The 15,444-nt window shown below is 33.0% G+C and overlaps 1 long non-coding RNA gene across 1 annotated transcript; it reads right to left on the bottom strand.

Annotated features, from left to right (window-relative positions):
• Positions 1-12,331: 12,331 nt before the first annotated feature.
• On the bottom strand, positions 12,332-13,938 carry LOC149057236 (uncharacterized). Its single transcript, XR_016190944.1, has 2 exons — positions 13,247-13,938; positions 12,332-13,100 (listed from the first exon to the last, which is right to left on the bottom strand). It is a non-coding gene; the product is annotated as an uncharacterized LOC149057236 (long non-coding RNA).
• Positions 13,939-15,444: the final 1,506 nt, after the last annotated feature.

The following is a 15,444-nucleotide window of genomic DNA, read 5'->3' as shown; positions in this document are numbered from 1 at the left end:
TATACCACGTGTTGAGCAACAGGTAGATAGATACCAGTTTGTAAACAAAAATGCATGATTATATTATGTGAGGTATTAATAATTTAATAGTTACTATAGGTGGATCAAGAATAATTCAAAACTTTAAACGACGAATTATTATTGGTCTTTGTTGTAAATGATTTTACTCCGTGGTGGTCATTTTTTTTTTACTAAAACTGAATAATAACATCGTTGAGCATAATATTCTCATTTCGTTTATTTTTATGTGCTGTTATTTATATTATTTAATATTATAATATCGTTCTTCTAACGTTCTAACCCATCAAATATTGAATATTATTTCTGTAAATCGAACGATTCAATAATACAGTAACGGTATTCATATATTATAATTGTCCAACGTACAAGTAGTGTTTTTCTCAAAACATCCACAGGTGTGCAAGAGAGATGATAAGCCGCGTAAAATACTCAATGTCTCCGTGTGATGTATACGATAATATTATACGACATAATATACCATCATATATACATTAACAAAAATATATTAAAATATGTCCTCCGCGATCCGGATTGGATACATAAATTCAATTTCTCATCGCACATATAGGTACCTACTGGCTACTATATATAGGTAACAATAATAATAATATTAAATACTTAAAAAAAACAGCATCGGTTTTGGGGATTAAAATATATAATATCGTATTAAATAATAAATATTATTATAATATTACAGGCGGTGTTTCGTCTTTGCTGCAAGGTTATACAAAAAATAAAATATGTGCGCGTACGGTATTTATAATAATAATAGCATGATATATTATTACGTGTAATAGGCATAATAATAATATTATTATTATTATATTATAATAATAGTTATAATAGTATGGCCGTTGCCGCGGTACACAATGGTATTGATTAATGGCCAGGCGATTCGTAAAAAGAAAAAGTAATAACAATAATGGTAGTAATAGTAATAATATAGTGATAGTAATAATAAAATGGAAAAAAAAACGTAGGTAGCTACTGTTTACTTATACGTGTTTAAAGCGCGGTAGCCAGAGTTTTATACGTGCATGATGTATATATATATATATATGATATACGCGCATTATAATAGTGTAATGTATTTTCTTCTGCGGCGACGGTGCGTGCGCGCGTACAACAGGGTCGGACTAAACTGGTGTTGGTCGTTTTAGTTTTTTTTTTTTTACTTTATTCCGGTAGAACCGAAATTAGATTTTATTTCGACGGCTGTGTACCGCGTGATGGCGAGGCGTCGAAATATAGACAGATCGTACGAGAAAAGTTTCCGTCCAGTCCTGTCTTCGCGCTTCCCCTTGCGAAAACTCGAATTAGTTTTTAAAAAACCCCTACGTCGATATTTTGAACGATATATCGACGTCGTCGTATCAATTGTGTAATATACTAATATTATTATAATTGTTCATTGTACATCACCGTGACTCTTGCACCACCCTATACAATTACGTCTTAGCGCGAGCTCGCGCACACACGCTCGGCGTATATATAAATATATATATATTGTACACGTGAAACTTTTTTTTCTTTCAATGTTTTTTTTTCCCTTTAAAAACCGAACAGTCGAAAAACCGGTTTTGATTTTATAATATTATTATTATCCGGCACGGCTCGGCGCGAGAGGGTAGTGCAGTGTTGTATTATAGTAGTCGTAGTATACGTAGGTATAGTATATAGTACGTATCTATATTATATTATGTATTATACGAGTGGAGCACCATGACGACGACTCTAGTATTGGATGATGATGATGAGAAGGAGGAGGAGTAGGCGGAGGACGATGAGGCGGTGTCAGTGGAGTCGGTGGCCGTGCGGGCAGTGGCGGTTGGGGGCACGGGTCGTCCTGTACGGACATGCACGCAACAGGTTCTCGCTCGCAGCGTCCAGATAGTGTATGCGCCGAGTAAATCCTTGACATGGTCACTGAACCCCCCGTGTGACCAGGTAATATCTCTGGTAGGTCGTGTAGGTTGTGTGTGTGCACGCGCGTACGAGCTTGTATGTGTATGTGTGTGTGTGTGTGTGTGTGTGGTGGAAAATGATCGTTGGGGAATGACAACCAAACTGGTTTTTCATCGTCCGACGGCTATCACGGCTCGTCGCGGCCGTACTATTACAGTGATGCTGTTTGAAAATAATAATAATAATAATAATGAGTTAAAAAATATATATATACAAAATATAATAATATCCGATGCAATCGAAAAGGGTATCCGTACGTACATTTTATTTATTTGTTATCGAAAACGATAAAATAATATTAATAAAACTCGTCGCGCTTAGGCACCCTGTAATGATAACGATCACGTACATTACAATATATTACGTTAAAAACATATAAATAATAAACGCATATTATTATTATTATTATTATTAAAAGTACGTTTATTAATGCAATTTATTTGAAAACGGAAAGTGAACCTTTATTATTCCTTTTTCTTTCTATTTATTAGTGTGTGTGGTGTATAGTGCATGTGTGTTAGTTCCACCATTTTTTTTTTTTTTTTTTTGTAATTTATCTTTTGGCGTGTTTACAAGAATATTATTATAATGTATAATATATATTTACATGACCTCTTCGAAAGAAAAAAACACGTCTTATAATATTATATCCCATTTGGGAAGACGACCTCGCGGTGCGTATTATTATTATTGTCGTGTATGTTTTGAATGCACTTGTTGTTTTTATTATGATTTCGTTGCACAGATGGCAATCTGCGTGTGGGTAAAAATTAATAAATACCCGAAGACCAGACGGACTCGGTTAGATGACGAAACAGGCACACACGATGCCGATGCACTATAACTACCTACTATTCCAACTGCTATTGGATAAACGATGCCGCTTATAATAAAATATAATTTTTTAAATTATATACCCGTCGGCGGCTGCGACGCATATTGTCAATTCGAGATTTCGAAAATGAATTCTCCCGTGTCGGTCAAACATCACAAACCTATTATATTGTACCCTGAATTTATTATATTATTATACTACATAGTAATTGCTATCTCATCGAAATCCTAATTTGTGCGATTATTGAATTTTTTTTTTTTTTGAAAGACCTAATTGTATTTTATTAGTAGATTATTTTATAATTGAGGTATCTAGATACAAATTATTGTCTTATTTGTGCAGAGATTTAGTTGTAGGTACATATTATCATCGATACCTACTCACTTTCTAATGGTTGAAATGAAATATTTTATCCAAAGTATCGACTACGTTTTAAAGATATCAATAAAATATTATTGTTGTTGTCGTCGTGTACGGTCGATTTTCATGTAGATTAAGACAAAATCGAAAAGCTACTTATAAAAATTAACGTAGCAGTATTTATTAACGTCTGAACGCATATGGTTGTTTCTGAACAATAAAAAGCCCACAGGCGAACCATTAGAACTGCAGGACACGTTCTTATGTTAAATAATTTATAAACTTGTAAATTATTGTAATGGGTGTCGCCAACGTACATTATAATTGCACGTAACGTGTATACCGAATAATTATCAGTACCTACTAAACAGTCGGCTGTGTAGGGTCGAACGAGTTAGGCGTACCTGTAGCAGCTGCCGGTACCAGTGGTAGGTATATAAGTATATAGCCGTTGCGATGCACCCCGTCGTTATTTTTTTCAATAAACTATGTTATGTTTTCAGATAAAACGAGTACGATTTTGTTTTACGACTACATTATCACCGTACATCTATACACTTATTCTCGTTTCAGATTTCGAACCGTGCGGAGCGAGGGATATATTATACTGCTGCCATATGACATTGGACATGTTATATAGCTACGACGCGCGATGTGTTTATGAAATTATACTTGATTGGATCTGTAAAATTTAGCGCATCGTAGTTATATCTAAAAAAAAATTTAAGCGTGTCAAAACAGTTTCATCACAAGATTCACGAATCGCGGCTGCTTGCGAAGCTTTGTTGTGAACTGTACAGAAATAAAAACTTCTGACGGAACCCACAACCACCTGCAGATTTTTATATTTTATGATTTACATACAGACAAAAGTTTATGCAAGAGCTTTTAAGTTCTAAGTGTTTTGAGAGATTTTCAGCTCTAATGGCCCTAACCTTCCAATTTCCTCGCGTTATTCCTTCATTTCGAAGCGTTTACGATCAGGTACATTTCAGGTATTTCGCTTTGCCGAATCACGTTATATTGTCATCATATACTTCAATATAATATTACCATTTATGTATTTATCGAAAACCATGATATATTGACAATATGTATTCTGTATAACTTTTACAAATATTAAGTTTTTCGTTACAATATATGTTTTCGGTAGGTACGAGTAATAATAAAATTTGAATAATACAAGGTCTATCCGTATACATGTCTATATTCAGTGTCCTGTATAGCAAGACCATGATCAGGTCCTATTTTTATTTAATCTTGTGGTGATTAATTTTTGCTCGCATTATATGTCAATTCACTGATAATGTTAAAACTAACAAAGTAATATGGATTCTTCTGTAAAATGTAATGTGTAAAAAATGTGTTATGCGTTGTTTATGCTAAGACGGAGAGAGTCAACACGCAGGTGCATCGTCCTCTTAAAACGTGTTACCGAGCTATGCTCAGTCATTCAGAGTTCTTTTTCTGATGTAACGGTTTAATATGTTGCTTTCAATAAATTATACTATAAATAATTCAATGATATACTCCACTACTACAATTCTGTATCGCTTTATTATATATGCAGCTTATAAGCAACGTGATATCCTGTTCGACGTCGATCTTCAATTTCAAACAGATATTAAGTTATTACGATATTTCTGTCCTCGAAGAATGTGTTAATTCGAGTTGGGTACATATCATACGACTTTCAATTTTCATTGGTATAAGGTTACTAAAATATGTCATTATTCATATTCAATTCGTTTCTTAAACTCGTGAGTTTCTGTATTTTACGAGCACTTAAAATATGAAAAATAACCCCGAAAAAATTCCTCATAAATGCCGTAATAAACTGAACTCAAAATAGTTTTTTTGACTGTAATGATTTATTATCATGCTTTTAAGTGTCTGACAATAAACAATATACAGCCATATAGGTCAGTGCGAGGGGAGATGAGCGGCCAACGCATATTATCCTATGCATGCATACTACGAGTAGATTAGTAGTGACTATAATAATAGTGTATATTAGTATACGTATGTATACTTTATTATATGTATGATGATGTGCATAAAAATGATATTAAAGATATTAAAAATAATAATAATAATAAATTCACTTATTTTATCACATCCATAATTATATTATTCATACATAAATATGTAAGTAAGTATACCTATGACCTATGAGATATCACATTATTTGTAAGTTTTAACTTACAATTAAAATGTTTGTTATAACTAGAGGCTGAACATTTGATGCAATAAAGGACATCCTTTTTTTTCTGTGTTTTGAAACGTTGGTCCGTAAGCGTAAAATGTGTTTTGGGTGTTACTGATTGGTGATAAGTTTTAGTTTTTTTTTTTGCATTTTTTTAATTTCGTGTGACGTAAGTACAACGGTGCAATGTTTGGTGTCCTATTATCATAAATTGTCTTCTGTTTAATATATTTACCTGAATAATCACGTAATTCATACGCATATATTTTTTTAGACGCAAAATTCTGTATTATATTATTTATTATTCGAACGCGTATTGCGGAAGCCGAGTTTCGTAACTTGTTCGTTGCGGTACACATTGTCTTATTTAAATATTTTCTCGACACAGTCATTTCCATAAACGATACGGTTTCAGCCTATATGTCAATACCCTTTTCGAGTTCGGTATACCAGTATCGTATAACAGGCGAGAAATGATAAAATTATTTTTCTTTTCTCAGATTGTGTCAATTTAGCCTATTATACATATAGGTAAAAGTTCAGCTAATATCATCGTTCGAAGAATAAAAACAAACGTAAGTACATGCAATATCTACAGTCTGTAATGGTATACTGCTGCAGATGACACACTATCCTTTCAACACCTTTCTATACATCTCGAAAATAAAAAAAAAAATAAAAAAAATCGGGACATTCTTCGTTACCTATAACCACGATCTGTTATGGATACGATGAAACTTAACATGCCCAGGAACACGACTTACAGTTCATTAGTACAAGTGTAACTGGTTTATTGGTGACCCAACGATACCACGAATATGGACACGCGTAAATTTGGTACCACATTGTGCAATACACCTTCGATAAGAGACAAACACAATATTACATAGGTACATCAACTTTTGTAAGTCAAATGATTTCGATTTCTATACATCATCATCATATCAAAATATGAGCACGATGAACCGTTTTTTTTTTAATTCGTCACCGCAGCAACAAGCACATCGCGTTTAAATACCTATTAAAAGTTCAACCTCTTGTACGTCTGTAGTGGCGTCATAAGTTATGTATTGACTAAATTAGCTCTCCCTCATAAAAACTTTAAATTCTTTAATATAATAATCGATAAGAATGAACTACTCGCTAAAAATTCTTTTGAGTTTCATAATATATTAAAATTTTCAGAAAAATATTCTACTTAAGAATATAAATAGGTATAAAAATGTATGGTACTGTTAATAAAAGAAAAAACTTAAAAAATCTTACTTTAACGATAACAAAACAGTAAGCAATATTGTTTCATAATAACATGACGTATAACTTAAAAAATAAATACTTTCAAAAACGTCAAAGATTTTTGAGAATAAAATTATTGATTAGTGATTACCTTTAAAAGAATCAACTCTTATATAATATTATTTAAGCACAATGCTAAACGCAAAATCGTGTCATATAGTGTGAGTGGCTTATATATACATCAATATTTGCTTTAAGTCAACACAAATAGTGATAGAACACATTTTCATTTATAGGGTTAGTGAATGTTGTATACAAAGACTTTATCATGAAATTCTGTTTCTATTTCCCAAAATAGGACGTTGAATAACAATGCTGACTTATGCGGACAAATAGGGAATAGTAGAGGTGATTTTAAATGTCAAAAAATATGATTATTTTTTTGATATTTTAGTATATAAAACCACAGAAATAATGAAATCGAAAAGAGTTTTAAAAATATTCTAACTAACCGGTTAATTAACCGGCACTTTTTATATTTCCTATATTATATTCTGCACAAACAAATTTCTATTGTTCGGTAGAACAATAATGCTAAGAGAAAATTATATTTGTTTTGAATGTGATATGCATTATATTAATTCTTACTCTTCTTTTTTATTATTTAGTTTTATTGCGTATTTGCTGTAAATAGCTTATAATAACAAAATCGATTTCTGATGATTTTTATAATTTAAAATACCTAGTTAACTCTATTATGGGCACAGAGTACCTACAGTTTCAATAATTAAATATACATAATAGTTAATATTTGATAGTAATGATACAGGACACAAAATAAAAATATTCATCAAATAAGCTAAAAAATGACCACTTCCACCTAACACACGCTTACCTCATCAGCAAAGAACCTGCGCCAATATGCGATAGTGCAACGTAACTATAACAATATAACACATTGTCATAATTGTCAAATTGTACCAAATACACCGGAGCTCGCAAGATAATCAAAAATCCGATCTCACTCCACCAATCTTTCAAAGACAACATGGTTGAAATTAGCACATTTTTCTACAATATAAACCTAAGTAATTCACTGGAGATAATGTATCAATATTTGTACCAGATCTGTCAAGGGCTTCACCTTAATTCTAGCCAACTGTTTCCGTATCGGTCACTATATATACTGTCCATCTATCTCTCTTTCGGCCTTCACCTTCCCTCTTTTTCCTTTTACATTTATTTTCATTTAAACACACTCATGTTAACCTAGTCACTTCTCCTCTAATAGCATGACCTCTTCATATATCAACCTGTTTATATTATTAAATGATATTGTGTTTTAAAAAAATTAAATGATACATGGAACTATTGCACCTATATTAACAATATCGAGTATAGGTAGCGACGTAACGCCAATACGCCATACACACTCGTTATAGGTATCGTTATTATTATTTGTGTGTGTGTGTTATTGTGTTCTGTATATGATTTTGTTGCTAAAAAAACTTTTTACGTAATCTGTCGGGAAATGTTTGATATAAAACCAACCAAGGGTCCACGCCATCGTACACTATACAGATTCGGTTCGCCGAACTTCGTGTATAGACGATGTATTTATATTTTATATACACAACAATAGGACGCACAGTTCGGAATAATAATAATAATATGATATGAGTGGCATAATAATATATAATGTTACCTAAATAATTTCTTAGTTTCTCGTAATAATAATAAATAATAATAATAATAATATAATAACGTGAAAATGCTCCAGGATGATACATCATCGTATACAATATGCCGAATCCGCTATAAGCGGACCTTCGGCGGTCGTGTAATCATAATATGGCGGGTAAGGTACTCGGGGTACCTATAATATAGCATGCATGTGGGTACCTATATCGAAATGGGTACTATTAGCTATTAGGTATTATGCTCATTCGGATCTGCAACGTCCTTTGTCGGCGCATATATTCCATACACGTGACACACACACACACGCACTTCACAATACCCATATTATGTAATTTATATATGTACAAAATATAATATAGGGACCAATATACGTTCGGATCACCCACCGTTCCAGAAATGAATGACGTGTACACGCAACCGACAAAACACACACTGTTATTGTATAATATTATAGAAATATAGAATAATATCTTTATAATAGCCAGTGCCGTCCTGAAAGAGCATACAATTTCTGTTGAAATTTTTTTTGAAATAGATCAAAAATCAAAATACCGACTTATTTTTATTTTTCCATCATCTTGACACACCAATATACATTTGTACAGCGTTCATTTACAAATTTCAAAAAATCATCATATACCTTAATACTGATCATCATTTTTTTTACACATATTGTATGTCTTATTCATAAACCAATACAAATGTATATGTAAAACTTTAAGCGATAGTAATTGAACATCATGTTATACGCGCTGACAATTTTAATTTTGTAGTAGCCTTTGACGATAACGATTTAAAATCGATTAAAAATGACATGGATTTATTATAAAATATGACAACTGAAATGATTTAGCTTACATCAAAAGTAACATTGGTTATTTAACTCGAAATATTTTTTAATTTGAAAGATACTTCACATTCAATGACATAGTTTGGAAGATATTTTTTTAGATTTCATAACATTATATTTTATCATATAATATATTTTGAATTTTGGAAAAATATAATGCACATTTAACTATTTTGTATTGTGCATAAATTCTAGCCCTATATATGATTGAATCGTTTTGCAAGAGATCTGGCTCAATGGTTTAAATAAAATCTAAATATTGTTTGGAAATTGGTTATATATATAGCTGATTAGAGTAGTTGATCTGGTCACATTATACGGTAGTGATATTACATACCATTCGGTTGCGAAAATCGTCATTTATGAGCTGCCATTGATTGCGAACGATTTTCGACAGAATCGAAGGGGATGAATATCAAAATTTGTATACCTATCCAGTGCCCAGTAGCCATCTAGGTAGTTAAAAATCGGCGTCAATGTGTTATTAAACTGCTGTAGGTTTGATGGACCCGAGGCAACGGCGGGCTCCACCGCGGTCTCGGGCTACTGTATAACTCATTGTAATATTATATTATTATATCATTGTGCGACAGCTCCCTCGGGTAATTCAGTTACAGACTCTGTCTGGATAACATATTATAATGTCTGATGGTATACAAATGAGTTTTCAGTAGTGATTGAGTTGCGCTTCTTTGGGGCGCGAGGCCATTGTGCCATACTAAATACTAATTACCGATTACTATACATAACATTATGTACTACCTACTAGTATATTGATATTATTTGTTATCGTTGTTATGTGGTAGGTAGGTATAGTGTTTTCATAGCTCGGAGGCTATAGCGCGGTATATAAGTCGCGCAAATGTAATGTATATTTTCCTGGCCCCGAGGGATTGGGAGAATGCATTGACATTATAATATGGACTTGCACACCGTATCAATATCATACACCTACAGATATTATATTTTGTGTAAGTGGAGGTCGCTCATATAATACGATACCATTATTATTATTAACATTATTATTGTAGTTGGTATAAGTTATAATACACGCTCGTACATATAGTGAGTATATATTATATTTGTCAAATCAACGAACTTGGTCTCACTCGGGGCAACGTTTTAGTTTGTATTGTGACTTGTGTATCACGTTGGAAGTGAAATCGAAATTGGATTGTTGTTGTTATTGTTATTATTTCTTTAATTAGCCTCCACCGCGTCTTATCGAAAAGTTTGAGGTCAAAGCAGAGGTCCCTATAAAGGCCTACTTCTAGCTATGGGGGAAGGAAGCAAAAATTGAATGTATAAACTATAAACTCAGTCTTTGTATATTTTTAAATTATTATAATTATTATCATCAAATATATAATATTTATTAGTGTTGTATTTGTATCCGTCCTCCTAACGCTTAATAAGCGTATGAAATATTAAAGTATCAAATTTCATGTTCAGAATAATAACCGTTATTACTTCTTATATATTTATTGCTGGTGACCCGGCAACGCTTTGCTATTGCTATATTTTTCATATAGGTATATTTGGCCCGTTGAACTTTGTATCACCTATAATTTATTCATCTTTTACATATTTAGCTTCTGGTACCGTGCACATTATTGAAAAAATATAATTAAATCTGGCGTTATCAACGCCTGTAATGTGATCTTCTTTGAAATATTTATTTTAAAGAACTTCTGAGTAAATAACATTTTTACCTTAAATTGCGTAGGCTTTTCTTAATGTTAAAGCCCCTGAAAGACGGCCCTAGTATAAATGCCAAATTTACTTTAGTTATTCTGATTACCTATATAATATAGTTAAAGTATAATACAGTTTGTTTTAGGTTTTGCATAATCGTCGTTTCGAGAGCTAAGCAACTTTTTTTGTCGGAGTAAATATCACATTGTCGATTTATTTATTTTTTAAAACAATAAATTCGTTTGAATGTTTGATGAGTATTAGGTGCAAATGGTGCAATGCAGTATAATTTATAAATTGTGTCATATAACAGTGTAAAGTAGAAGTTAAAAAATACCGAAACTATATATATATATAATATATATAATATACAACTATATACTGCAGCCTGTTTCGCCGGTTTCCCGTGTAGTTAATTTTTCCAGTCAAAAATTAAAAAATTTGTTAAGTTATAATTTATAATTATTATTACCTAGTATATTAATATATTATGTTATTGATGTTTTAGTTTGTTATATTATTTTTAGTTCAGAGAGATTCATTAGAATTTAAAATATTTTTAGTATATTATATAGAATTATGTGCTGCTATCTAGTACCTAACCATATAGGCATGGTATATACATCGAATTTTATTATAATTTATGTTTTTAATGGTTTACCTACATTGTAGTATATTCGTCTTTAATTTGTTGCCTAGTTAATTGAATTCGTAAAAAGTAGAAAATGTGCACCTTTTAATATTGTTCACACGAGCTTATTTAATATTTATTTGTATAATAATATTTATTTAATTCTGAATTAAATAGCTAATAATTAATTGTTGCAATGTAAATGTCAAATGTATGAATGACTACATAGCCATAATATTATTAATAAATATTATAATAGCAATTATATGAATATAAAATAATGGTTGAACAAAGCTATTATACTGTAGGTAGGCACTAGGTAGTAGGTACTACCCACCTACACAAGAACAAGATATATTATTTTTAGAACTATTTTTTTAAATTAATATTTTATTTTTGATTATGATTACGTGAACAAAAATGATGATTAAATGTACCACCTATGAATTGCAATATTGTAAATATTTAGTATAATAGTATGTAATTTGTGTGACCATTTTTCAACACCTACAGTTTTCTTCCTACAAAGTTATTGGGTCACTATTTAGAGCAATGGAAGTGTTAAATTTTAATTCAAAAATATATGATTATACAAAAAAAAAACGATTCTGAGTAGGGATGAAATAGTAAATACCAGCATAGGATATTTTATATTATTTTAATGTTGCTATTAGTTATATAATAGGTAGGTTGAATTTGTTTTTGCCAAAAATATTGTATAATTTTTTACTATTATTCTAAAATTATCATTGATCAGGAATCTTTTTAGTTACTTTCAAGGAATCTATTTTTAAATTTTCAAGCCTTAACTAAAAAATAATATAGTCAATATTAATTCATATTTTTTCTTTATTAAACAAAAACACATTGCAATTTTTTTAGCTTTTAAACGTTTGTCTTCAACAACTTTTGGCTCTCGATCGCTGCAGGAAACCCGCGGACGATTCGAACAAAACTTTGAGGAAAAACGCTGGTCCAAAATCGGGGAACATCATGCATTGCCGTGACATATTGCACGGATGACGACAAGAGGATTTGCGGTGGACTGTCAGACCAGGACGATGAGTGACCTATCCTGCAGAGGTTCTCGTTGGGCCGCAACCTTCGACGCATTGCACTACGACGTACGGCCTGTCGTGGTTGAGCCGGCAGTATCCTCCGCGGAGCAAGAGGATGGTGGCGGTCGACGGCGATAACTATGGCACGCAGCAACCGCAGGAGCAGGAGCAGGATCAGGAGCATTTAGAGGACGAGTCTGAAAATCAGCTTTTGCCGAACGAACACAATCGCGGAAATTCTGCCCGCGTCCGCGATGCGACCGTCACGAGTGCGTTCTGTGGGTAGGCGGTTCGGACTAGAAAGCTTGATGGCTGCTGCAAATCGAGGTATGCCGTGCGCGTCGGACCCGGAGGTGGGTGACAGACTGACAGGAGAAACTTTTCAGGAGTTGACGGTGGTGATAACTGATTGTTGAAGGCTAAGAAAACATATGGCGGCGCAGGCAGTTCCAAGAAGTTCGACACGGCTTCGAGAATTCCGGCGGCGAGTGTATATTACTAATTAACGGCTACTCTACGGTTATTCGTATTATACTCGGATTCTAGAATTATTAAACAAAATTAACGATTTTGATTTTTTTTTCACGACTCTTTAACATTGTTATATGGTTTTTAACAGTATATCATGTTGTAACACTCTGAATTCAGTGAATTCATAATACTGTATATGGACATACTAAGAACTTACTTGTGTTGATGTTCTATATTTGGTACAATATTTAATTTGGACACGGTTCTGAACAACATATTGATGTCAAACATAAGATGTGGTCAATAACCGTTTCATTTCTTGTCGCGCTTCTTAGAACTACGTTCCACGGATCTGCCACGTCGCTTCTTATACTTACCATCTTCAGTTTCACCGTCGTTTCCGTAAGTTCCTCTGCGGTCACCTGTCACAGTCTCCGGTTCCGACACCCGCACTCGGGCACACACACACATCTCGATCTGCAGCCCCATTGCTTTCTCGTCCTTTTCCCGGCAGCTTGCTCAACCACAGAACGAACACGGGTACGTCGTCGTCGCTCGTGGACAGCATTTCCATTATGCTTTCGGCGGCTGCTGATCTTCAAACTCGTCCTGCCGGTCCTGATCTTGCGTGTGCTGCAAGTGCTGCTGCAAGCCATTTCTTATATATGATCATCGCACGCCGTCGAGCTCATCCTCCCGCTCCACCGGCTGATTCACGTTCGGCCGCATGTTGTAGTGCAATGGTCTAAGTCGTCGTCGTCGCGGCCCAACGAGAACGTGACCCGGCCACGGCGCAGGCCCACGTCCCCCTCCCCACCTCGCACCGACATCAGCCGCATCATGCATCCATCATGTCCGACAGTCGGCCGCTATAAAGTCCTCTCGTTGTCTATACTTCGGTGCAATATGTCTCTCCGTTGTTCCAATTCCACTGAATGAATGACATTCCCCGATATTATCACAACCAGCGTTTCTCCTCGCGTTTCTCCGGTTCTCTGTTTTCATCGAGCAACTTGATTAGCATGAATAATTAATTTTTGAAACTTGAACTTAAACAAATAACTATATCGTTACTATGGTCAATGATATTACATATTTTGTTTTAGCATTTAAAGCGCAAAGTTATTTATTCGATTATAGCCAGATGCCTAAGTATATATATATATATATATATATATACATATAGCATGTTGATGTCATACTTACCTTATAAAGTAATAAGTTTTTAAATCGAAATCTGTATAGATATTTAACAACGGATATAGATCATAATAGACATAAGCAAATGAGATTGTTGCGAACGGACAGTTTTTTAGGAGTTCAAAATAGTAAATTTTCAAATATTGTATATGTTGGTCCTGTAAATGTTTGTGTATAATTGATCATTAGTGTGTGTGACTATGTGGAAATAAAATAGTAGAACGCACTCACTTGCACACGTATACAACTTGTACAAGTCACCATCTATATCGGCGTTCCGTAAGTGAATAGTAAACAATGTATATTCTTATATATATATATATATTGTCAATCCTACCGATTCACCTGATAACGTGATGAGAATTCTGAAAACTGATTTGAATTCTTTATTATGTCTACTGGAGATCGATCAGACAAAGTTTTATAATATTTAATTTAATTTTAAAATAATTAACTTTTAAAATTTCATATAAATTTTAAATATCCAAACAAAATGTATAAGATGAGGTTTAGGAACGATATTGCCTGATCGATCTCAATTAGACTTGTTAACGTCTTCAAATAAGTGCACATGCAAAAGTCTTAGTATCGCGTTGTCAGGACTATCGATATGATTGACAAAAGATTGGTACATTTTGGTTGAAATAATTGTTGGTTTGCAATCCACAAATAAACGCAAACAATAAAAATTGACATCAGATGTCTTCAGGGCACCACGTACACCGTGGTACATGATGGTACACCTCTTGAGTGTACGTTGACCACCCACACAGCGAAATATAATGATCCAGTGGGTACAGGCAAATGGAAAGGCCATACACTTTGTTGGTGTTTTCAAAAGTATAAATCACCACCTAACTGCCCAAAACAGTTTATAGTTGCTATTTTAAATTTAAAACCTCAGCCCGTCCAAAACCAGCAAAACCTATATATACGAATACATTTATTTGGTAATAATAAGTAATAATAGTAAGTACCTATTATATTTAGTATAATATGTACTTACCATAATAATTATACATTAGATACCTATTATATAGATAGAAGTTTCGAAAGTAATTAAAAATATTATAATAACAACCATAGTTGAATCATAGACAGTCGAGGATAATAAACGTAATAATTACTTATATTATAATTATTATAATGTAAGTATTATATTGTACCTCTAATTCACCTATTACCTACATTATTATATACACAGCGTTTGATGGC

The sequence above is a fragment of the Diuraphis noxia genome, unplaced genomic scaffold, assembly GCF_037042655.1.
Source record: "Diuraphis noxia isolate RWA-SAM2 unplaced genomic scaffold, SU_Dnox_SAM2 contig0003, whole genome shotgun sequence".
Classification (NCBI taxonomy): Eukaryota; Metazoa; Arthropoda; class Insecta; order Hemiptera; family Aphididae; genus Diuraphis; species Diuraphis noxia.
Note: the sequence above shows the minus strand (reverse complement) of the source record. Positions and strands in the feature narration are given on the sequence as shown.